We start from the raw sequence: 23,931 nt of genomic DNA, 5'->3' as shown, positions 1-23,931 counted from the left end.
TTTAGAGTAAGAACTAAGCAACAGCTAAACATCAGTGTGTTAGCAATATTATCCTCATAGTAAATCCAAAACACAGCACCGTACCAGCTGCTTGGAAGAAAATTAACTATCCCAGTTGAAACCAGGACACTTGGGAAGCAGAAACGGGGCAATAGAAGCATCAGATCTTGTCTGAAAACTGGCAGTGGCTGTGCAGACTAGGGCCACTCATGGGGTTGGTTTGTGTCCGTTGCAGAATTTGAGTCCTTTTGCCCGTACTGTACACAGATCTCAGCTGGAATGTTCTCCCTGGAATTTCCCATCTCCACAGATACAAACGCGGGAGTTTGTAATTAAACCGCACAGCAGAGTACTACGGCTTTTCAGCAGCATCCAGGCAGTTCACTGGTTACAGAAAACTGTTTATGTAAAGGCTATTGATTTTAAGTAGATGAGCAAAGCCAAGCCATAGAGTGTGGCTCAGCAGCCACAGTCCTAAGAGAAACTCTGTTTCCTGAGATTGATGTCTTAGGCACAGCGCCACAAATCTTTTCTGGTCTGTGCACCAGTTCTGCAAGCGTACCTGACCTTGGAGCCTTAAATTGGCTGGTCTGTGATGGAGCACTGCATGACTAAGGAATCTCTAATGCCACACACACACACACACACATTTATTTATATATATAAATATATATGTTTATACACAGATATATGAATATATATATATATACATATATGAACAGGAAAACAAAAGTAGCGGAGTAAACAAGCAGCAAGTCCATGCTACCTGGCAGGACTGAACTGTGACTTTGTCAATCTCTTGTACAGGTCACTGCCCTTGGTACTTGTCAGCACCACTCATCCTATGTTCTTCTGCTGGGGCAGAGGGACCTACACCAAAAACCTAGTAGTAGGTTTTTGCCTAGGATTTGATTCTTCCTCAGGGTTTTCATTCCCTCGTTCTGCCTAGCCTCAGGCAGAGTGGCAGAGCTTATCCTTCTGGTGGGCCTGAGCAATTCTACGAAGGGTGGCATTGATTTGCACTCAAGGGAGGTTTTGCACTGTCAGCCATCACTCTGACTAGCTCCCAGGTGAGGCTAACTCCATGCACATGGGAACAGCAGCATCAGAAGAGATGGTAGGAGTCATTGTTGAAGAAGTTTCAGGGGAAAAAAAGAAGTCTTACTTGGCACTATGTGTCATAGCAGCTGGGTCTCCTTTGTCTCCACTCTCCCAATTTCTGGATAACTTACGTATGGATCTTTGTGCAATGCACAGGGTTCATAAAACAGTAATGTTCCTGCATGAATATTTCAGTAATTCTGTTGGATTACAAACACAATGTTTTTTGTTCCCTACAGTCTCATCACTATGCCTTTTTCTTGCAGTAGCGCAGCTCTATTTTTCTTTGTGATTCTGGGCAATAGCTCTGATTCCTGATTTCTGGATGAAACAGGATCTAACTTTAATTGGTCAGTCCCTAGTCTTTTTTTACAAATTCAAGTATTATTGTCAACTCTAGCACCAGGAAACATTTCTTGCTTTCCAAAGCTGAGACATCATCTCACTTGTACTTTTGGCCTAGGAAGAGCCATGGTTCCTTGTGATTTTTGATAATGTTGTTCCTCATGGGAAGATAGCTCTGGCCTTACCATCTTCTGTGCTGTCCATGCAGAGTAATTTTCAGCAGCATGAAGGCCACTGCCATCTCTCTCTCTATTGCTGATTTGCATGTCTTGTTCATGGCTGATCTCTAGATCTGCCACTTTTCATACTGCTTCCACTGACAGTTTATTATAGACTTTTCAATACTTTGCCCAGACATTATCGCTTCTGGCATTGCATGGCTTCCAAGACCTGGCAGATGTCTATTGCCTTTTCACAAGCACAAATCCATCTCTAGTAATAACCTCTCTCCCAGCCTGTTGTCAGACACACAGAAAACAATTTTGTCTCTAAGCATATCATTTTCAGTAATCTCAGACTGTTACTGCTCCTCATTCTGTCTCGGTTTGGCTGTATACTTGTTAATTCCATTTGTTACAATAGGATGAGGCAAAAATTGGTGCTGCTTGAATACAATGTTCATTTTAGGGTTACAGGGTTTCCTAAGTATTTTTAAAGTGTCCAGCAAAGTAAATTTGTCTTCTATCTTCTGTGCTGATAGTGTGTGTTGATAGACTTCAAAAGCTTCCTCACCCACTGTATGGATAAAAAAATCAACCATGCTGCTTAAAAATTTTCTCCCCTTTCACTTAACTTTCAGGCTTTAATTACCTGAATAAGAGCACTGACTCTCTTTCTCCAGTTCTCTCCTGTCATCCAAGAACTGTAGTGGCTGCCTGAATAAGTCTGGGATGCACTGCTTTAGCTTTGGGGTACACAACTGTTTTTGTGCTTTATGCCCTCTCTCCCCCGTCTTCTTTTTAAACCAAATGTTGGAATCCCATGGTTCATAATACGAATATTGTCAATATGATAATAACATACTAATTAAATTTGGGTCTATTAATGCACTAAGCTATTACTAATACTTCTTCACTTTGTGACTGAAATGTAATATCCCTGTTTTGGCTCTGGTCATAATTCCCTCCTCTCCAAGCATACATACCCTATAGCCTGTAGGAAGCAGGGAGGGAACATACCAGGATGCAGGCAGGTGGTGGCTCAGTCTCAGGCCGGTGCTGCCCAAGCAGGTCTGCTGGAGGGCAACAAGCCATCCCACTGCACCATGCTGCAGAGTAACCATTCCCTTTGCAAGATGCAGGGTGGAAAGCAGAGCATAATCACAACCTCACCTGGTTTTCAGCTGTGGTGGAAAAAAGTGGCAGCAGCAGAGTATTGAGCCTTCATTGATTCTCGAGACAATCCTGCCAGTGAGACCTAGTGGGTTGAAACACCAAACCCATAATTTCTGCTCAGTGTGTAAAAAGTAGAAGTTGCAAACTAAAGATGTGCAAGTGCCTTTGGGCAGGCGGGGGAGGAAGGCAAACGTCAACTTTAGCAGGTGAGAGGTGTGCCAGTGTACAGCTCTTCACTGATAGCAAACCCCAGACCCTCTCCTGCCTGTCTCTGTATCATCAGTGGCCTCATCTGAAGACATAAGAAAAATAAACAAGGACTTTTAACTGCAATGGAGTCTTACTGTGTTTTGAAGAAATTTAGTTGAATCAACTAATAGTGAACAATGAAGGTTGTGGGAAGCAAAGGTACATGTGCTCATTTGAGAAAATCTCTTGTGTATGGAGTGATATTGCTTTCCCAGTGGGTTTGCCTTCATGCCCAGACATTTGTGAGAGCTTCAGCTGAGGCCGGCAGCAGCATGAGGAGCATGGCACAGTTCTCTTGGTGTGGCTGGACAGGCACTATAGTGGCTGGTGCTGCTCCTCCCTATTCAGGGCCTTCTTCCTTTGCAGCCTCACTGCATGAGACTGGCTCCAACCAGCACGGCAGCCACAGGGTGAAACCTCAGCAGCAGCACCACTGCAACGCATCTGTGCCAGGAGCACTGTCTGTGCAACAGGCAGGACCAGCTTCAGCAGCCACATCCTTTCCACAGCCAGGTCTTTTTCAGTGTGACACAGTTCCACCCCCCCGGTTAGAACACTAACCCTGTGTGAGTGAGAAAAGTGATGAGGGTCGTGTTGAAGCTCTTATAGGAATGGGTAAGCAAGATACAGGTTTATAAAAGATGTCAGACTGCTGCTCTGTTCTTAACAGGTGTGGGCCTTACATGGGTGGAGCCCCAAATGTTGAGTATTTCTGTTAGGTGTATGCAGACAGACCCATCACAGCCCGTGACCGAGCGCTGCGGCAAAACTTGCCAGCCTGGAGGAAGTGCTGTGCTAAGAGGTCATGTTGGTACAGCACTCACGCCCTGGCTGTTTCACTGCTTTGCATAAGCTCTGAATTTATATCAAATCTGTTACTGGTCCTCTCCTCCTCCTTTTTTTTGCACCTCCCTGTGTCTTCCTCTGAGATATACCATGTGTACATATAAACTATTACACTCATAACATAGGTGATCTGGAGAAATTAAGGTGGGTGTTTGGAGCACAGGAGAGATGGTGGGAGAATACCTTTCAAGGGGTTCAGATCTCAAAGAGAGGCTTATGAATCCAATTTCCAATAATGACATATTATTTAAACATTACCTGAGGGATAATTTGAGGAAATGAAAATTAGTGTGAGGTTTATAGCTTGTATGTACAATTCTGCTCTTTTTTTTTTTTTCTGTTTTGTAACTCCGATCCTATTTTCTAGTTTTTTTACTATCCTGTATGTATTTTCTTTCAATTTTTTTATTGATCTTAAACATTGCTAAGCCTTTGCCTTCTTTCTGAGCTGGTGGAGAAAAAAAAACAGAGGGAGTAAATAACTTAACTGGAGCTATCCTTAAACGGAAGTGTTTAAACAAGCACATAAGGTGAAATAATTCCTCTAACAGGATATGACAGGGACATGAGATGACTTGGGATCTGTCTACATGAGGAGCAGTTGATAGCTCTCCCTGTTTGAGTTCAGGCCTCTTGGGAAGGCAGAGAGACAGGTAGCCCAGATTTGTGGTGGTGCTAATATAACCGCAAGGCTTTGGGCTCAGAGCTGGCTTTTAATCAGACATCCCAGGCATGAGTTATCTCTGTCAAGTGCCTTGAAGAGCATTGTTTCTGATTTTCTCTCTGCACGATGCTACAAACCAGGGCTGACTGAGATCTCAGACAAGCTCTGTCATCCCTTGGAATTGCCTCTGCTGCCCTGTTCCCTTCCCCACACACCTTTCCTCATGTTGAAGAAGTACCTGGTGGGGGAGGGTAATGTGAGGATGTATTACATAACCTCCTTCTGCATTCATGTTGCTAGTGGTTACTTTCTGAAGCCTGGTATTACCGTACTCCTTCTGAGTCCCCTGACACCTGTACGGTTGAAATGGAATGAGGCATTATAGTATTATCGGATTAGTCACAGACTGCATTTGTAATGTACATAGATTAGTAAATAAAAAGATAGCTTCAGCTGTCTGGATGGGTCAGAAGAACCTGATTCTCTGGGGTCCTCCGCATAGAAAGAACAGCAATTGTAGCCTTTAAGGTGTCACCATGATTAGACAACGAGAGTCTTCTTTGTCAAAGTGCTTTTTCCTGGAAGAAATAACAAAGACCAGCATTTTTTTCAAACTGAGTAAAAATTCACATCAGCTCTAGCATCTCTTGAGGTGGTCCTTCAGAACTGACTGTTGCAGATGGAGTTATGCACTTCACTCATAAAAGAGAAGCGACAATATACTTCATTTTTATAAAGTAGTGAGTTAATGAAGTTTAATGGTAAATGTGACGAGTGGTTTAACAAGGTTTGATGAAAAGGTACACTTAGTTATTTCACAGGGTACAGCATCAGACAAAACTTTTGGGAAGATCCTGCCATTGAGTCATGAGATTCACAAAGGACCCTCTTGCTTTCTAAACTTCTCAGAGAGGAGCCTAAGTGCAGCTGGATTCAGTTCTAGCCCCAGATTTGATCAACAGTTTATGTCTAAAGGATTATATGTGCACAATTAACAGTTTATATCACTTAACTAAGATTTCAAAGTTTAGCATACCGTAAATCACTTACCAAGGAATCTCTCAACTTCAAAGAATAATCTGGAGAAGCATCTCTTCCTGATGTGCAACCTGCTGCCATGCAGGGGAGCTCAGGAGGCACTGGGCTGTCCACTATTTATGGAGTAAGACAAGTATGGAGGCAGAAGCACTTGAGCAGCAACAGCGGTTCAGCTGGCAGTAACTATTTTACTGGGACTCTTCCCTTCAGTTCCCTTACTCTTACTTTTCCAATAAATACGTCTTTTGTTTTTGCAGTGTTCAAGTTCAGGGAAAAGCCAACCCCATGCTGAAATACTGTTTTGACTGCCTGCGGTTGAATTCCTCCCCGAGTCCTGCCTGTGGGCCACCTACAGACCTCAGTTGAGTGGCATGGCAAACAGTCAAGGCATGATGCAGCTGAACTCACCACAAGTATCTGTAGCAGCTTGGCCATGAATTAGTGATCTACCTTTTGTTCTCTGTTTTATGGTGTTGTATCTGGCATTATCTGCTACTCATCAATGGTGTAGGACACTGCTGCTGAACATATTCAAATTGCTCAAATTGCTCTGGTTTCCGTTCAACTCCTATATTTTAAGTAAGCCTGTCACTCAGAAACAAGATATTTTCTTTTTATTCTGTTAACCACAAATTCTGTGTTCTTCCATCACATTATTTTAGGTTTGCTTCTGTTCCTACTCTACTAAAAAGTAATTAAACTAATTACCTGCACTGCTTTTTTTCTCTAGGGCTTCATTTGCTAGGTTTGCTAGCTCTGGGTGTATATAAGTAACTGCTGGATTTCTAAATGGCAATATATTTTGTGTGGAAGAGCTCCAATTCTTCACGTCTGGGTTTTTCAGGTTCTGTTTGACTCCTTCAGGATGTTTGAGAAGGCTTTAAGCACCACTCGGGGCTTTAAGCCTTGTTCTGTAGATCTACTGAGTGGTCTATGGCACGAGGGAACCTTTTGTGTACAGAGCACGTCCATGACTCTGCATCCATGCCATGTTTGTGTGTAATGGATGCAAATCTGAGGAAGACCTTTCCAGTCCAGTTGATCTCCTGTTTGCTGTAGTTAGTTGGAAGACCAAGGAAATTGTTGGAGGAGTATTCAGTGCTGTTCCCAGAGGGCTTAGCAGGTGCCCAGTATGGCTGCTATCCTAGACATACTTACTGAAGTTGAGCTGAGCCTTCCTGCTTACAGTGAAATTTCAGGGTCTCTGAGCTGAGTGAAACTCTTACTGGCGCTGCATGGATTTCACTCCCACTGAAGCTGAACTTTTCAATGGATTCAGGCTGTTAAACTATATTTAAACAGTGTAATTTGAACAAATTTTCTACCAAATCGTTTCATCCAAATTGCCTACTAAGTTACCAAATTATCCCCCGATTTAATGTACTAACTTGTGATGTTTACAGGGCCCAAAGGAACAGAGAAAAAAAAAATTTACTCTAAGTCTAAAAAAGTCTCAAAGTCTAGTCAAATAACAATTATTAGTCTGTTAAATGATGCTAACACTTATATTTCAAATTATATACAGTTAGTTTTTTCCAGCATATATCTGACTTCACCATTTACGGCAATTTTTTTATACTGAGTGCCTGTTACTTGCTCTCTTTGCTACATCTGAAGCTGATGTTATTCAAATCATAAGGTTACATTTATTTACTGGCCAGCAGTTGACCTTAGTGAGTTTCAGTAGCGCTGGTATGAGTCGTGTTTTATTCCTGTGGTGGTATTTTCAAGTCCTCTGCTCTCTTCCCATACTTGTGCACTTCTGTGCTACATTTTTATTCTAGGCTGGTAGGCAGTTATGCAGAATAACTACTTGCTATTGCTATCTATCTTTCAAAAGCAGAAATAACATTTGGGGTCCTGTCCCTTTGAACCCTATATGGTTCAGGCATCCAGATACCATTTGTGTTTGAAAATTTTCCCACTTATTTAATATACTTCCAGAAGACATCATTAAAAAAACCAATATGGCAATTCCCTTCATGACAGAAATCTTCTTCCTTCATTTGCTTATAGCAATGCTGTGTGAAGCATCCTGAGTACCTGTGGTTTTTGTGTCCTTTCAAAAAGGCTTCTCATGCTATCTTAAACTATTTCAGTTCTCTTTTATGCATTGAATAATTTGCTTTTTAAAAAATTAGGAGTTCTTTTGTATTTACTAAAAAAACTGCTGAAAATCCCAGTCACTTTATTTTGGTTTCGCCTCTTTTTTCCTTTCTTTTTCCAAAAACCCTCCTGAAAGAGACTTGTTTGTCCCTCTTGAAAGCAGTTGTGCTATTAGATTACAAAGCTTTGTGCTTGGGATATCATACTTATTGGATGTCCATATTTGCAGAAAAGTGCTTTTTTTTGTCCCTTCCATGCAAAAATGTTACTTTTCTTCCATAAGAATTTTACTTTTTTTTTAGATAGAAAGAAATGTTGCAAATTTTATAGGATTTGATGTTGTGATTCTTAGTTTACCTCTCTTCAGCTGAACTAGAAAAGAGCCAGCAGCATTGCAAGATGGTTTTCTTGAAGATGGAAGTGAAAGAGAACAGTAGATGTTTAGTATCTGAAAAGGCTGAGAGAAGGGACTCATTTAGGACACAACAGCTATTTCTAGGGAAAGAAAACAGTGCAGGATCTGCACAGAAAATGAAAGAACACAAGTTGGTTATAGAATATGAATTGCTAAAGGTCTGTACAGCTGAGCAAACCAATGTTAATGTTCAGAGCTGCAGCAGCCAGAAACAACTGCAGCATTGTGCAGGACTATTTTAGGACCTTGCTTCCTTAGACAGATAGTGCTGTTTGCCAGAGCATCTCAATCCAAGTTTCTTCCTTAGACATTTGTGTGGATGGTGGAAAATACAGTTTTCCAGCAAGCATATTTTAACTCTTTATTGTGTAAGAAATGCTACCTCTATTGCTACAGCTTCCTTATGTTGCAGAACCTCTGGTGAAAGCTTATGAGGTGTTTTCCTAGCCTGGACATTCCCTTGGGCAAAATAGGTCATCTTCTCAGATGATGTCTTTTCTTTCATAGTACCTATGGCTACAGTGGCACCTGAGCTCAAACTGACCAGAGGAGCTGCTTGGCAGGTTTTGTCGCCCACGTGTTTTGGAAATTCTCCCATTCATGGAAATTACCTGCTTCAAGCTACATGAGGGTTTTTTTGGGGTTGAGTTTGGATTTTTTTACCTCCCCCTCCCCCGTTTTTTTGTTTTGTTTCTATTTTTTTCACATTTTCTGGAGGGTGAATAAAAATCTGCTTTTACTGTCATTAGTTGCAAAGGAAGATGACAATGGCAAGTAACTCTGTTTGAGGTCTGCATGCACATTAACATTGCAGTAAATAGTTATGCACATAAGAAAAAAAATTGGCAGATTTTTTTTTTTTTTAAAGGTAAACTGTTCAAACAAATATAGAGTTAGGCTGGATACTCCTCTCAGTGGCACTTCATAAATAGTTTAGTACTTTTGAAGTTTAAAAATACCGTATCAGGAGCTGTTAAATGTCCTTGATTTCTCTGCTTTTAAGTAAAAGTGCATATGGTTGCACATCAACCATTCACAAAGCTGTGATTAATGTGACGTCTAAGACATTAAGCATCAAAGGGAAGCACTGTGTTTTAAATCACCCTTTCTTCCAACAGCAGAGTTCACCAGTGCCTTGAAGGCTGTGCTGCCCCTTTGGGAAACCAGAATTTCTCTTCTTTCACTTTTCAGTGATTCAGAAATGTCAGTTGTTCATATGATATGCTGCAATGTGAAATGTGGAAAATGGAAATTCAGAAGAGGCTGTGCAAGCCCTGAGTTAGAACTGCAGTGGGAGCTGGGTTGGTGCACGGGTTGGTAAAGGTTGCTTTCTGCAGCCCAGGTGTTCTGACTGCTCCGGGTGGGTTCTCCACTAGACAGCTCCAGTTCACTCTGAAACAGAGAGCCACCTTGCCATGTTTGGAGTGGGAGCTGCTCTGGGAGTTGTGCCAGGGCTGCATGCTCCAGGGAACACTAGTGGGATGGCTCAGTGTCTCAGAGATCGTCAGCTGCAGCTCTGCCAGCAGAGCTGGAAGCATCTCTCTGAAAGGGTTTAGAACAGCTGATGGAAATGTTGTAGCTTAGCTATGACAAGATTTCTTCTTTGGAGTGATCCAGCCCTCTGGATCTGGCTTGACTGCCATCTCTGACATGGAGGGAAGATACTTGATTTGCATTTGAACATTGCCATAATTGTTATTTGTGTTTATTGATATAGTGCCTGCTTGCTTAGGGCAGGAAAGTGGGTACAGTGCCAGAGTAGCCAGTATAACCACCTTGAATATCCTTGAGCCTGTGCCCTGTTCACCCACAGGGAAAGATGGGTCTAGCAGAGGCACACATGGAGCAGCAAGGCTGCTCGGTGGGTATACTGCCTTACTCTTGCACTACCTGCTTGTGCTCCCCTGCAGTAGGGTTCTCTGGCACCCAGGAGAGAGCTGTGTGGGATTTTTGGCAGAAAAGAGGTGTGCAATGTACACAGAGTAGCCCAGCACAGTGAGGCAGATTTTAGAATGAACAAAGCACTAAAAAATTATTGAAAGATGAATTCACAACTTTATCTTAAGCTTTGCAACACACTGTTCTTCTGGGGAGATCCTCGTTATTCTTTATGACACTGACATGGGCCATCTGTTTTGAGAAGATGGAGGAAGGCACTTAGATCACAACCTGAAGTTATGTCTTGGCAGGGCAGTCTTAAGTGTTTTTAACTCTCACAAACAACTGAGCTACACAAAGAAGACAGAGCAGGGTCTAGCATCTCAACTGACTCTTGCTGTTTTTAGGAGTAATCTGCGCAGAAACAATTTGTTTACATCCTGATGAAACTTATTAGTTAGGCTGAGAAACTATTGTACTATGCAATAATTCAATATCATCTACATCTTCTGTAAAAGCAAGTTCTTTCTCTGTATAACGATTTCAAGGTTGACAGAAGGACTGATTGCTGCTGAGAAATGGATAATTTATCATTTTAACCTGTTATAAAGTATTAAGCAGGTGAATTTGTTGTAACCTTAACTCTGTCCCTGATGCATATGGATTATGATTTAGTATATAATAATCCTATCAGTATTATTCAAATAATACACTACACTGCCATATATTTTGCAAATGTATTCTGCCTGTTTGGTGTAGTTACATCTTGATTTAGCTCTCTTTCTCCCCCCAATTATCTTTTGTCTATACTCTGCTTACCATAATTATTTGGCTCTAGATTGTGTCTTCTGAGAGGTGGCACTGCACTGAAGAGGGCAGCTGTGGGGAGTGTTTGTCACTGTTTTAGTCTTTTCCAGGGCTGAGAGTTTAAGTGTTTTGCTGGGGGCATAGAGGTTGAGACCACTGTCGTGGGTGTTAGGTGCTGATCACCGACACCAGCTGGGCTGTGGGTTCACAGTAAGCTTGCTGCTCTGAATGAAGAAGTAGCAGGCAATGGGATAAAGACTGCATATCTCTGTCCTGTCCCCATGCCATCAACCCCCTTTCTGTCCCCTCTCCCTCCTTTTGTTCCAGAGGGCTGGGCTACTAGACAGTAGTTTCTTTCTTGAGCTTATCACAGTGGTGATGCCCAAGAGTCACCCTGTGGTTTTCTTCTTTTTTTACCCATACTGTTCCCTCTCCTCTACCCTCTGGATAGTCTTTGAGATCAGGGAAGGCCCACAGGCTGCCAGGTAGTGAGAGAAGTTCATTTCAGTTCCTGGTTGGTTAGCATGGGTGGGTCAGGGATAGGGAAGGGAGCGGTGCATGGCCCCAGCCTGCAGGTTTCATCAGGGTAGGTGATTACTTTGAAAACCTCAGTTCTGGCAAAGGTTGTCTTGGACTAAAAATAGCCCCTAACACTGAGGAGCCAGTAAGGCTGCAATATCTGCTCCATGAAGGCTGAGAGGCAGTGTTCCCAGGAGACCACTCCTGAGGTTTTCTCTTCTATTTGCTAATGCTGGGAATCACGGAACCATAGTCAAGTTGGAAGGGACCCACAGGGTAATTGAGTCCAGCTCTTTACCCTGCAGCACAATCCCAAGAATCACACCATCACTGCTATCACTTCTTGAACTCTGTCAGGCTTAGTGCTGTGATCACTTCCCTCGGGAGCCTGTTCCAGTGCCCAACCACCCTCTGGGTGAAGAACCTCTTCCTAATATCCAGCTTAAATTTTTCTTACACAGCTTCAGGCCATTCCCTCAGATTCTGTCACTGGTCACCACAGAGAAGAGATCAATGTCTGTCCCTCCTCTTCCCCTCAAGAGGAAGTTGTAGCTGCAATGAGTTCTCCCCTCAGTCTCCTCCAGCTGAACAGACCAAGTGCCCTCAGCCGCTCCTCACATGGCTTCCCTTCAAGGCCCTTCACCATCTTCATTGCCCTCCTTTCGATGCTCTCTAATAGCTTTATGTCCTTATATTGAGGAACACAAAACTGCACACAGGACTCGTGTTGAGGTCACTCCAGTGCAGAGCAGAGTAGGACAGTCACCTCCCTCGACAGGCTAGTGATGCTTTGCCTGACAAACCCTGGGACATGGTTGGCAATACTAGCAGATGGTTAGCTACTCAGTGACATGGGCAACTAATGTGCTGCTCCCCACACCTGGAGGCACACCCTGGAGTTGCATGTGCCCCACTTTCCCTGGGGTAACATATTATGGCCAAAATGAGCTCTTTTTTTTCTGCTGGTTTTCTCATAGCATCTTGTTTTGGGGAAAAATCTTCACATTGCAGTTACGGGGCTTCAGCAATACAATATTGGCAATAACAGTGTTGTCCTGTTATTAACCGCTCTGGCCAAAGGTTTAACTATTGAGAAATTAGGAGATTCATGCATTTTGCTTATTCAGCTGACATCTCTGAGTAGTATCATTGTCAGCAGAAGCATTCAAAGTGGTGGAGGCATTATCCACCACAGTCTTCAAATGTATCAAAAGAGGCTTCAAGACAGAGATTTTTAATTAGAAAAGCTAGGAAATATGATAACCACAGATTAGAACTAATATCCACTATTCTATTTCAAATTTTCTTGTTGTTCAAACCCTCTGAGAGGTGCTGGGAGCCCATGGCAGTGGAGGTGTCGCTTAGAATTAGGCTTGGCTTTTTGACAGGTCATTGCCTCCTCCCCTTATGGGATTAGGTGCATCAGTGGGGTGCCTTCATTCTCTTTCTCTGCGGATGGAGGATCCCTATCAGAACTGTGCTGCTCTGATGTTTTTGCTGCGTGTACTCTGCAAGTTGCATTATCTTGCAATGCCTCCAGATACCTTCTGTGGAAGGAATGTAACCACCTACACGACTGAGAGCTGCCATATTTTCCTAAGATATTTATTTTAAAAAATTACATGGTCACAATTACAATTTTCAGAAACACTTCAGAACCGAGATTCTTTGCTGTCCTTTCTGCTCCTTTCCATCATCCCTGCAGGATTCAAGGGTTATTGTATTGCACTGAACAGCACATGTTATGTCTGGCTAAGGTATGTCAGTACTGTGCTGTTTTCCACTCTTTCCTGGCATCTCTGGAGAAAACAGTTTATGTAGCACAGTACTGCCAACAACCTACTGTATTTCACTTCTTTCACAGGGGTGTGTGGTTCTGTGGTTGCTGGTGGGATTGCAAGCTGAAGAGGTCTAGGGATACCATTTTCTCCCTTTATTAGCTTTTACAGGAAGCCACTTTTAGATTTGGGACCAGAATTATTTCTATCCATGCTTATTTGGAGCAGGATGGGGAAGAGGATAGCACATGATGACAGCTGGTGATGCTCTAACCTATATAAATGTGTTCAGCTTCGGAAAAGCCTTACCAGTATGCATATCTTTCCTCTGGCCTTCACAGCATTTTTGCTTCTGAGACAGGAATTAGTGACTGGTAATGCAGGTGTGCCTAACTGTTGTAATTAGGTGTATGAGTCATTTGAAAATGAGTTGCATCCCTAATTGCTTTGTCAACATAGTGGCAGTATGGAGTCATTGTGCATTTTTTAGGGCTCTGCAGAAGCTGGGAATTCCTCTGTACTGGTGTGAAAGCTATTCCAGACAGAGAATGCACTATTAAGGCTGTCACTTTTCCTTGCAGATGATCTGGCCTGGGAGCTTGACACTTTCCAGTGGTGATTACAATGCTCTGTGATAACTCTGTATTCTGTTTAGAATACCATGAAAAAATTTAACCGTACTAAATTTTAACCGTAATTGAATTAGAACAGATTTGGTTCCCAAGATTTGACTATATAAAAACCCCCAAAACTAAAACAAAACACAGAAAGATGTTTAGCCATACCTTGGAGAAAATGGGCTAGTATGTGTTGCCTACTTGACTGTTAATGACTGATTTCCCATAATCCTGAGTTTTGGATTGTCTTTTACATCAGATATCACCTTCTTGCAATACCTCACAATGTGCAAACCAAAGTAAAATCGAGACACAACGAAACAGTGTGTCATTGTGCTGCCAGGCATAGGGTTTGCACAGAAAGGTGTAAGGAGGCATTTAACTATAAGCATATCCTTTCTGTAGTTAATGTCTCTGTGGACTGCATCCCATTCCCTACCATCATGGTCTTGTTTATTCTTTTCTTTAGCAACATCAACAGTAGTTATTTGAACGGCTTATCTCCTCACTTTGGCTATATTTTTCACGTTCACCTAAGGTCTTTGTTAATGGGAAAACAAGTACTCATGCTGTGAAGTAACCCATAAACATGCTGGTGCTATCTGATAACCAGGGTTTTCCTGCTGTCAGCCAGGAAAGGCTGAGAACTGATACATCTAGCTGTGATTTTTAATATGCTAATATAGCACCAAAATAGGACATCCTATTGGTTTAAAAAAAGTGATTATTGAAGTTATGATGATATTTGTGTTTGGCTTAGAAAGTGTAAGGAGGAGGTCTCACCGCAGATAACAATTACCCTCCCTATTCTCATTGCTTTTCCAAGAGCCAAAATTTTTTGATTCATTTGAAAATCTACATTGGAGTTCAATAATGTATTCTCATCACAGTGCAACATGTAGGCCTGCTAGCCCTGCACACTCCTCCTTGATCTGTCTGTAGTGCTTGTTTGTCAGGAAAGTGGAGAACTGGGTGTATAAAATACAAATAATCTTAGTGTAAGTTATCTCAGTGTTATTAGAAGTCATAGCTGAGATTTTTGCAAGTTCAGATTCTGGAAGCAGAGTTACGACTTAAGTCAACATTTGTATTTACTAACTGTAATTCCAAATGTCTTTCTTACTCCTGATGCATCTGGGTCAGAATCACCATATTTATTTATATTTCAGCTAAAATCAAGCCATTATTGCCCAACAAATATGTGTGGTGCTACTATATCTGCAATATTATTGTAAATTAGATATCCAGACACTATTCTGCATACAAATGCAATTATATCAGCTGCACTGAGTGACACATAGAGCCCCTCAGCCCTCAATCCTCTCTCGCACAGAGCACATAACTGGTGCCTAGGAAAGATAAGCATAACCCAAGTGTAGGAAAATGGTACTTTATTGGCACAAGTTCTGAGCTTCCAGTGATTTGTAAATCATGGCTCAGGGACTTTTGAATGAAGGTTTGGATCTCTTAATTAAATCATATCAGGTCGTCTAGATAGAGCCTGATGGCCAGCAAAGATATGCTGGGTCAGGGAGCACACTGGAACTGCTGAAACTGCAATGGGGGTGTAGCAATATCTAGTCCTTAATCCTGGGGCTGTGGAGAAAAGTGAAGGGGAAATGCTCTCTTTTAGCTTTATCTCTGTTTCATTCTGCCTAAATATGTGAAACCCCACTGGCAGTGTTCTGCAAACATAAGTGCTTTTCTGTTTCACCAAGCCTGGACATACTGTTGGGACATGATGGGAGGGCAGGCAAGAGACAGAGCCAAGGAGTGTTAATAGGTTCATGGTGTTAATAGGTTCAACTTGGAATAATATTTAAAAAAAATGTGTCTAAGATTTTGAGAAGAGAGTGAAGACATGGTAATGTTATGTAACACGGACTAGATTGCTTTTCTTTCTGAGAAATTATTTTTTTCCAAGCCCAGGGCTTGAAAAGCTTGCAGAGGTATTGAAAAATCACCTAACGTTAGGATAGAGCTTCGGATGACAAGGAGAGTGATATTGGCTCTGAATGTGTCCATTCTAATGCTGATGACACATGCAGTGAGATCTTTAGTGGTCATGATGGTTATTCCAGTCACCTACTCCTCACTGCCTGCATATTGAATGTGGCGGCCAAGACTGTTATCCTGGAAAAATATTGGCATTTTCTGAAGCCAAGTGTAAAAAAAAGAATGTCCCTCCTTGTGCTGAGGGTAATGATTCTCCCCTCATATCTCAGTCCTCTCTCCTTGTTTTTTGGAAAAGAAGACCTGGCCCTGAAAGAACCACCTGGAGTGGAGAAAAGACAGGTGTTTCTCCATACCCATGTACTGGGTTCAGCAGCCCCCATTATCACAAGTGGGTAGCACCAGGGGCAGCTACAACAGTGTATGCATTGCAGGGTGCCTTGCACAGTAGCTCCCAAAAGACTTCTTGTCTCCTGACTCTTTCAGGATTTTGTCCCTCTTCCCATTGCAGCCATGTGAGAGGTTGGAATGCACAACAGTGGAGGACCAGGAACCCTGAAAATGTTTACCAGTGCTGCTCAGCACCTCAGATAGCCTATTTCCACAGTCTTACCTTGTCCTCCAAAGAAACAAGAGTTTGGTTAAAGTGAAAGTCATGCTTTTGTCCCCAGACTTGTTTGCCCACAACCTGATTACCAAAGGCTCTTGACAGAGAGAATTTTATTCTTCTGCTTTTATTCTCCCAAAAGCTTGTGCTGCATTCATCTGCTTAGAACACATGGCTGTTTGTCTGTAAGTAAAGTTTCCTCTCCAGGCAGGTAATGGGTAAGGGCACAGATCGTGCCAGTGGCTACATGTCCCTTCCACTACAGAGGAGTAGTGTTCAGGATGAGATTTGTCATGCAACATGTTATTACCACCCATTGCCTCCGCACTCTCCTTTTCACAGGTGTCCCTCAAAGGTTTTGGCGATCTGCGGGAGGTTCTTGACTAACTATCAGCATATTCAGATTTCTTATGAGTATATCCTTCACTCCATGACCTCTTTGACTTTCATAGCCTCATTCTGAGTGGTACTTTGTGGTCACCTTTCTTCTAACAGTTTGTCTCTCTTCGTTGCTTTTCCTTTCTGGTCTCCATTCTGGTCTTACTTTCACTGTACTCCATCTTCCTTCTAACATTTTGTGACATGTGTAACTGGATGTCACACATCATCAAAGAAGGCAGCAATCAAAAGACCTTCCTATGTCACCTTTTCATTTTTAGAGACTTACAAGAAGGAAATGAAAGGAAATAAGGCAACCAAGAGAGGGAGAGGAAAATATTACCTCCAGGTAGAATGTGAGATCTCAGAAAGCCTTGATGGGTTTTAGCCTCCTTTGAGACACACCATTGCTCCTGGATGACAGAGAAGAATCTCTCTCGGGGTGGAAATTCTCCTTAGGAGACCCGTGCCTTGAGAGCCTTTCCTTCAGTTAGTCTCTTTTCACATCCATCTTCATTTTTCCTTACTGTCTTCTAAACAGTGCAAAAAAGAAAAAGTTTTGTTTCTGACCAGGCTATAGGTGCTCTTAAACACATGAGGCATGACTTTGGAGGTTTGTCTGGGCTTTTAACAGCCTCTCATTTTACTTGAGGGGCAGGAAAGAGACTAGGAGGCACTATCATCATGTAGACATTGGTGTAAACATTATTTCTGCTGACACACCATTGCCAGCTCTCCCCTGCTCCAAGATACTTTCATGGATTATGAGTGGGCTCTAGCAGTTCTAAAAACACAACTGTGATTGCAGCAGAGGAGTGTGTTTTCTGGGTACTTTACCACCCACAGAAAATGACAAGAGTTTTTTGTTGCTGGTTTTTTTGGGTTTTTTTGAAACTTGATTAGAATCATGGTATACCTCTGTAACAGAGACTTGAAACAAGTCCTGTGTTGGTTGTGTGATTCGTGGTGGCATACAATACATCTAAATCCCCAGACGTGTAAGTGACTCAGCTCTCTCTGTAAATTCCTGTCCTCTTTCGAGCACTTTTACAGTTGCATCATTATCTCTCCCAGAAGCCTAGCTCCCTGTTCTCTGTCATCAAGATTCAATCTTAAAAACACACAATCAGGATATAATTATCGACAGTAGTTTTGGAGCTATCAAGGTCCATGGAGCAAGAAACAAGGTGTTCACCTCAGTCCAGACCCAGGAAACCAAAAGAAACTGCAATATTATTGAAGGTCATCAGAGGGAGACTCTCAATTCTGTGTGAATGTAGACAGCACCGATAGGCCACACTGAAGGGCAAAGGGTGATTCTGCTCTGTACATGTCTATGATTTAGGTACTTACACCAACGATCTTAGTAACCTTTTTTTATATTTCTATGATATATATATATATATTTCTATTTGCTTTCTTTTATCTGATTCTGTAGTAATCTCACATTTTAAATCTTCTCTCCCTAGAAATTAAAAGGCATCCTTGCCTTCATAAAAACTTAGTTTTTCTCCTGAATTCAGTAACTGGGGTTAGAGAAGAGAAAAAAAAAATCTATGCTAAATATAACATTGAAAAAATAATAATAATAAAAAAAAATAAAATAGTAATCATTCTGATTTGGTGACACTGGACTACTGATGATATCAGTGTATGCATACGCACTGGGAGGTTCCAGGCAGTAGTCAGTCGTGATCTCAATCTAAAGGAAACATGAAAGGATCTTTTGTGACAATGGAATTTGGTTATACAAGGATATACAAATACTTAACAGGTTTCAATTTGTTTGCAAAATCTAAACCTAAGAGCTCTGGCTCCCTCTGTTATGGCCCCATCACAAAACACAGTACAATCTAGCATCAGTCTTCATTCATGAAGAATCAGTGTGGAGTCTGGTATGTATGAGTGATGTAAGAGCACGTATATTTTTGAGCACTTAGTATCAGTATGCTTTTGGCAGCATGGGGAAACTGGAGGGGGTAATACAATGATGACAGAGTACTATGAAAGGAGATGGATGCAGGCCCTACAGAAGTCATAATAAACATTGAAGCTAGAGTTCTCAAAAAGCACATGTACCTTGTTACTCATGCACAAAAGACAACTTGCTAAGTCCTTTCTCTGTCCCAGTGGAGCTATGGGACATCCAGGTTGCATGGTGGTTCTTCAGATCTTCCCCTTTTGCAGTGCTGCAATATGTACAGGGGCAGAAAAAAAGGCCCAGGTGGGTCCCATCTTGTCCAGCCCCCAGCCACAGACAGAGACAGTAATAGATCTATGTTTCCTTTTGTGTGTGGCTATAACATAACAAGGCACTGTTGCTTGGGTTTATGGTTTCTGAGAGCCGGTGGCACACGTTATGGTGAGAGGAGGGAGTTTTCTGCTCAGTGGGGTGGATGTATGCCTGACCTGCATGCAGGAGCACCCACTGGCTCAGCACAGGTTGTCCCTACTCACAGGAGAAAAACCAATATATTTCTTCTTTTCCAATCTCCTTCCTCAGGGCAAAATAAAATCTGTATCTGTTATGTACACAAAGATATGGGATATTTTTGCAATGCTTCTGTCCCACCTGCAGTTACATTTTTTTCTGTCTGTCACAACCCCTCTCCAATCTCCAGTATTTGTATTAGCTACTTACACCTAAATTTGTCAGAGTGCCAAGATTTTGGAGGATATTAGGTGGAAAAAAAAAAAAGGGAAAAAAAGGGGAAATACATGTAGAAGAAAGAGGATAGAGGATCCCTGTCTGTGTGCCAGGCAAGAGAAAGGCAGCAGCACTGTGAGGTCAGCCTCTGCTCAATGCTGGTGGATTTACACTGCAAAAAGTACTGATGGGAGCCAAGCTACATTCAGTCTCCTGAGGATGGAACCATTTGTATGAAGCAAATCATCAGTATTTTCTAAACAGATTTTTATTGACTTTTCGTGTACTGATGCAATGTGCAATTTTTGCTGTCAATCACTCAGCCAGAGAAGCAAAAACTGGTGCTAAAATCAACTCTTTCTTGGGAGAAAAAATTTTGGTTGGACTAGGACCCCACTTATCTCTTTCCCACTGCATGCACTTTGAGTGATAGCAACACCTCCAAAATGGAAGTGTTAACAAATCCTGGTAGCTTAAACCAGGTGGGATTCCTGGGGGAGGGAGAAGAAGGTCTGATTATTGAGTGCTTGGGAATGTCTGTATTTTGTTGTTCGAAATACTAGCTGAATAAGCAACAGAACAGTTTATAACAGCATTGCATGGAAAAATGTTTCAAGTTCTACAGCTAGCACCAGTGTGGCCCCTTCCTGGCTTTGAATTTTTCCATTTGCAGCATTTACAATAGAGATTCCATTTACAATAGAGATATCCCATGGAATTGCATAACTGTGCTACTATGAATTATTTTCATTGGTGCCCAGGAGTACCTAAGACAATAGCTACGTTATGTAAGGCACTGCTGACACCTGTTGTAAGAGACAATCCCTTCTCCAGAGGTTTTGCAATCTAAATAATCAGGCAGGGGCTGAGAGGAGAAGGTTGAGGCAAAACTCCAAAGTGCAGTTTTTGAGAAACAGAGGAAAGAAATTCAAGTAATTTTCATGTTTAAACATTTGAGATTTTGAAGACCTTATTTTGTCAAAACAACAACGCATGTTAATTTCACTGTCAGAAATTATTCAGGGAGCATCTACCAAAATTTATTTTCTCCACCAGCTTGGTAAGGGAATTTCTTCATACAGGAGGGATCACTGCCCCAACTGGAGCCACCCCTTGAAGGGAAGCCTGTGAGGTCAAGGCCAGCTGATGGTTTAACCCACAGCTAAGTCCAGTTTGGCACATCTCCCCCCAGCCCTTAGTGATGCCCTTCTCAACTCTGGTGAGCACAGCACACTCAGTCTGCCTCCATGAGTCATTTGATCAAAACCAGCCATCTTTTGCTGTTAAATTTCACTTTGCCAATGCAGCATGTTTCAAATGGAGGCTTTTCTGAGCTAGTGGCATTCATTTTTTATTGCGGGAAAGTGTATTTTATCCACTTGTCTTGTATGCAAAATGTCTGCCCTGCTACAGCTCAGCCTTTCATAAAAAAATGTACCATGGAACAGAACTGAGCATTAAATTGAGAGCCTGCACAGACGTGCTTATGAGCCATAGCCAGGTAAAGCCCAGGGTGTGTAGATGAAGTCTTGGTAGGAGATGCACTTCCTTACCTGTATACCAAGCTGTTTATCAAGACTCAGCCCTTATGAAGGAGCTTCTCCAGTCATTATGCAAATCATCCCTTTTGGCTTCATTTGCATAATTGAGGAGCTGCATGGATGGGCTCTGATGCCCCTCCTCCCTGGCTGCTGGAAGGATTACTTTAGCATGTTTGCTGAACTGTTGAACTGATAACCGTTTTTCAAAGTGATCCTGTTTGCTCACAAGCCTATTAGACTGTACTATTTTTAATTCTTCATACAGCATATTATATAAAAAAATACAAAAAAGAAATCAAGTTAGTTACCATAGCAGGTAGCCTCTTGGACTGCAATCAGTGAAGCAGACATTAATATGGAGAAAGGCTCATTAACTTTAGCAGAGAGACCCTTTTCTTGCAGTTAATAACTGAGTCATGCAGGTATATATTTTTTTAGAAACTAGATATTTTTCCCAGCACAGGCAGTTGAACTGCCCATATTTTATAGCCATCTGTCTGCTTGGGGTGAGTGTGTGAATTGTGTTGCTTAGTGTACTTTAAAATCCTAGCTTCAAAAACAGAAGTTAGAATAAAGGATTTGTTTACTCATCGATATTTCCATTAAGGCTGGAACAAAATCTTCTAAGTAGCACAGCAGCATTGCCAGATAGTGTTGTCATTTATGGAGCTGAATATAGCTTGTATCATGTAAAGTGAGTACACGTAACACAACAACTTTTATCCTGTGATACACATATTAGTTGTGTATCTGATGCGCAGGATTCATTAACTATCTAACTCATCTAACCTTTCACTTGTAAGCTGCTGCCTGAAACCTTTGTAGCTGTTCCCAGCTTTGGGCAGGGCCTGTGATGAATAAGACTGTCTGTGGCAAAAGGTGAAATGCTATGTTCTGTAGTGTGCTTCTTAGCATTTTGGGGGAGCTGCAAACCCTGACAGACATCTGATAAACTTAAACCAGTGAGGATGATCAGGGCTCTATGCACCTCATATTCCTTACCTTCCTCTTGGTCAAATGTGGAGCATTTTTCTGCTATGCCTTCTCTGCTAGTACTTTTTCTCATCCTCAAAAGTAATGTGAACTTTCTGAAGATATGGGTGATCACCAGCATCTATTCCAGCCATTCTTCATTTAGAGAGGTATATTCAAATAACACGGTAAAATGCAAGTCTTTGCAAATCTTAGAGCTCAGCCCTCTAAGAGGATTTTCAAACTGAAAGTGCTGATTTCTTTGGTTTGTGAGGGAATAAATAAAGAACATGTTAGACTGTATCACTCAGTTTGTGCTACTGCTTCTTTGCATCTTTAGATAGATATTTCTTTTGATGTTGTAACAGGACACTGTCTCCTGAAAAAGGAGAACAAATGAGCTTCCAGGTTTAGGTTGGCAGCTCCAAGGCAGTCATGGTCATAGTGAAGGATTTATGTAGCTGAAGATGATGGACACTAGCACTCCAAATCTGACTATTTATTATTTTGGTCAACCGAAAGCTGTTGGATGGTACCTGACAGTATAGAGAAATTGGAATTAGGTCCCTCACTATCAAATTAAAAGATGTCACAGCAACACGATGCATGTAAAGTAACCCTGCAAATTCATGATTGTCCCAGATATTTTACTGGGGTTGAGGGTTTTTTGGTTTTTTTGTTTTGTCTTGTTTTGTTTTGGTGCCAGAAAGCTTCTTGATTTTCTCCTTCTGTAGCTAAAGCAAGCTAAAATGAACTACATGTTCTACCTAGCACATCAAATTCATACTTTTGGTTTGCTGGCAGTCTTCTGATGCTGAGGCCTGGGAAGCTGTGGGCTGGGTTGTTTACCACCTGGAACAGAAGTGTCACACACATATCTGAGAAGAGAATACCAAGACAGAGTAAATAATGAGCAGCAAAATAAGAGAAATGTCAGACCCAGCAGGTAACAGTCCTTTATTGGTGTGATTTGGCCTCTGATGGTACAGTGTCCTATGCCCTATTCAAAAAATGGTGATAGGACTTAAACATACTTAAAACATGTATGTTGCATGCTGTGGATAGTTACTCAGCATTTAACCCACAGGAGACACGAATTGGTCTCACTCAGCTGATCATAAGAAGAAAACACTTCTATAAGCTGCTGAGTATCTGGTCTTCTTCACTCTGGATTTTTATTAAAGGGAGAAAATCAGTCAGCTATCACACAAATCACAAGAGCTAAGACGTTGCTTCGAGGATCTGAAATTCACATTAGTACCACTAGAGGCAACAGTATCGGCGAGTCATTCGGTGAGAAACGAAAATCATTCTCTGAAATTAAAATTGTCTTCTTATTTCACTTTTCACGTATTTATTTTTTTAATGAAGGTACTGTCATTTCAGTATTCAGTTACAAATTAGCCTTTGATCTAGATGAATTAGTTCAACAACCGAATGCATTGCAGTCTTATACTTGGTATATTTAGATTGATTATATCCTCCTTATTTTAGAGTAAGACCTTCTTTATGCTAAGAAATGCAATAAAGCGTATTGATTGAAAGAACTTACTTATCAGACATACATGTGGTTGATAAGAGCCACTTAGTATTTCCTGAGTAGAAAAGAGAATTCAGCATTTTCATGTGGCTTCTGTTAATGTCTTCATTAAACATTCATGTGATTTTCTTTCTTTTCCCTCACTTGTCTAATAAATATACCATTAGAACCATTAACTGCCAGGAGTTAAGTTGTTTAAGTGCTATAAGATATGCCCAGTAAATCGTTGGCTCCTAAGATATTGGTTTTCTGTCTAGATATCTGGTATTTTTGCAGTTCCTTGAAACTCCAAATTCAATCATCTCTGCAGCAGAGGAAAGGTAATTGAAACATTAGGCACAGCTTGGTCCCCAGAGGAATGAACAAACAAAAAATAGGCAAGCTCACCGTAGCATTCTACAAAAGTGGGTATATTCCATTTTGGAGGGAAAAAATCTTTACTGTTGGAATCAAAAAAATACTGCAGTGAGAATGCGTAACATTATTGGGAATGGAAGTCATATTTTCCCTGTTAGTTGCATAAACATGGTGTAATAAAATATCTTAAGTAGGCTGGCAGGTAGACACAGCATGTGGGAGCTTTGAAATCCACAGGT

This window comes from Lepidothrix coronata, unplaced genomic scaffold (assembly GCF_001604755.1).
Source record: "Lepidothrix coronata isolate B3197 unplaced genomic scaffold, Lepidothrix_coronata-1.0 Scaffold98, whole genome shotgun sequence".
Classification (NCBI taxonomy): Eukaryota; Metazoa; Chordata; class Aves; order Passeriformes; family Pipridae; genus Lepidothrix; species Lepidothrix coronata.
This window is presented reverse-complemented; position numbering follows the sequence as displayed.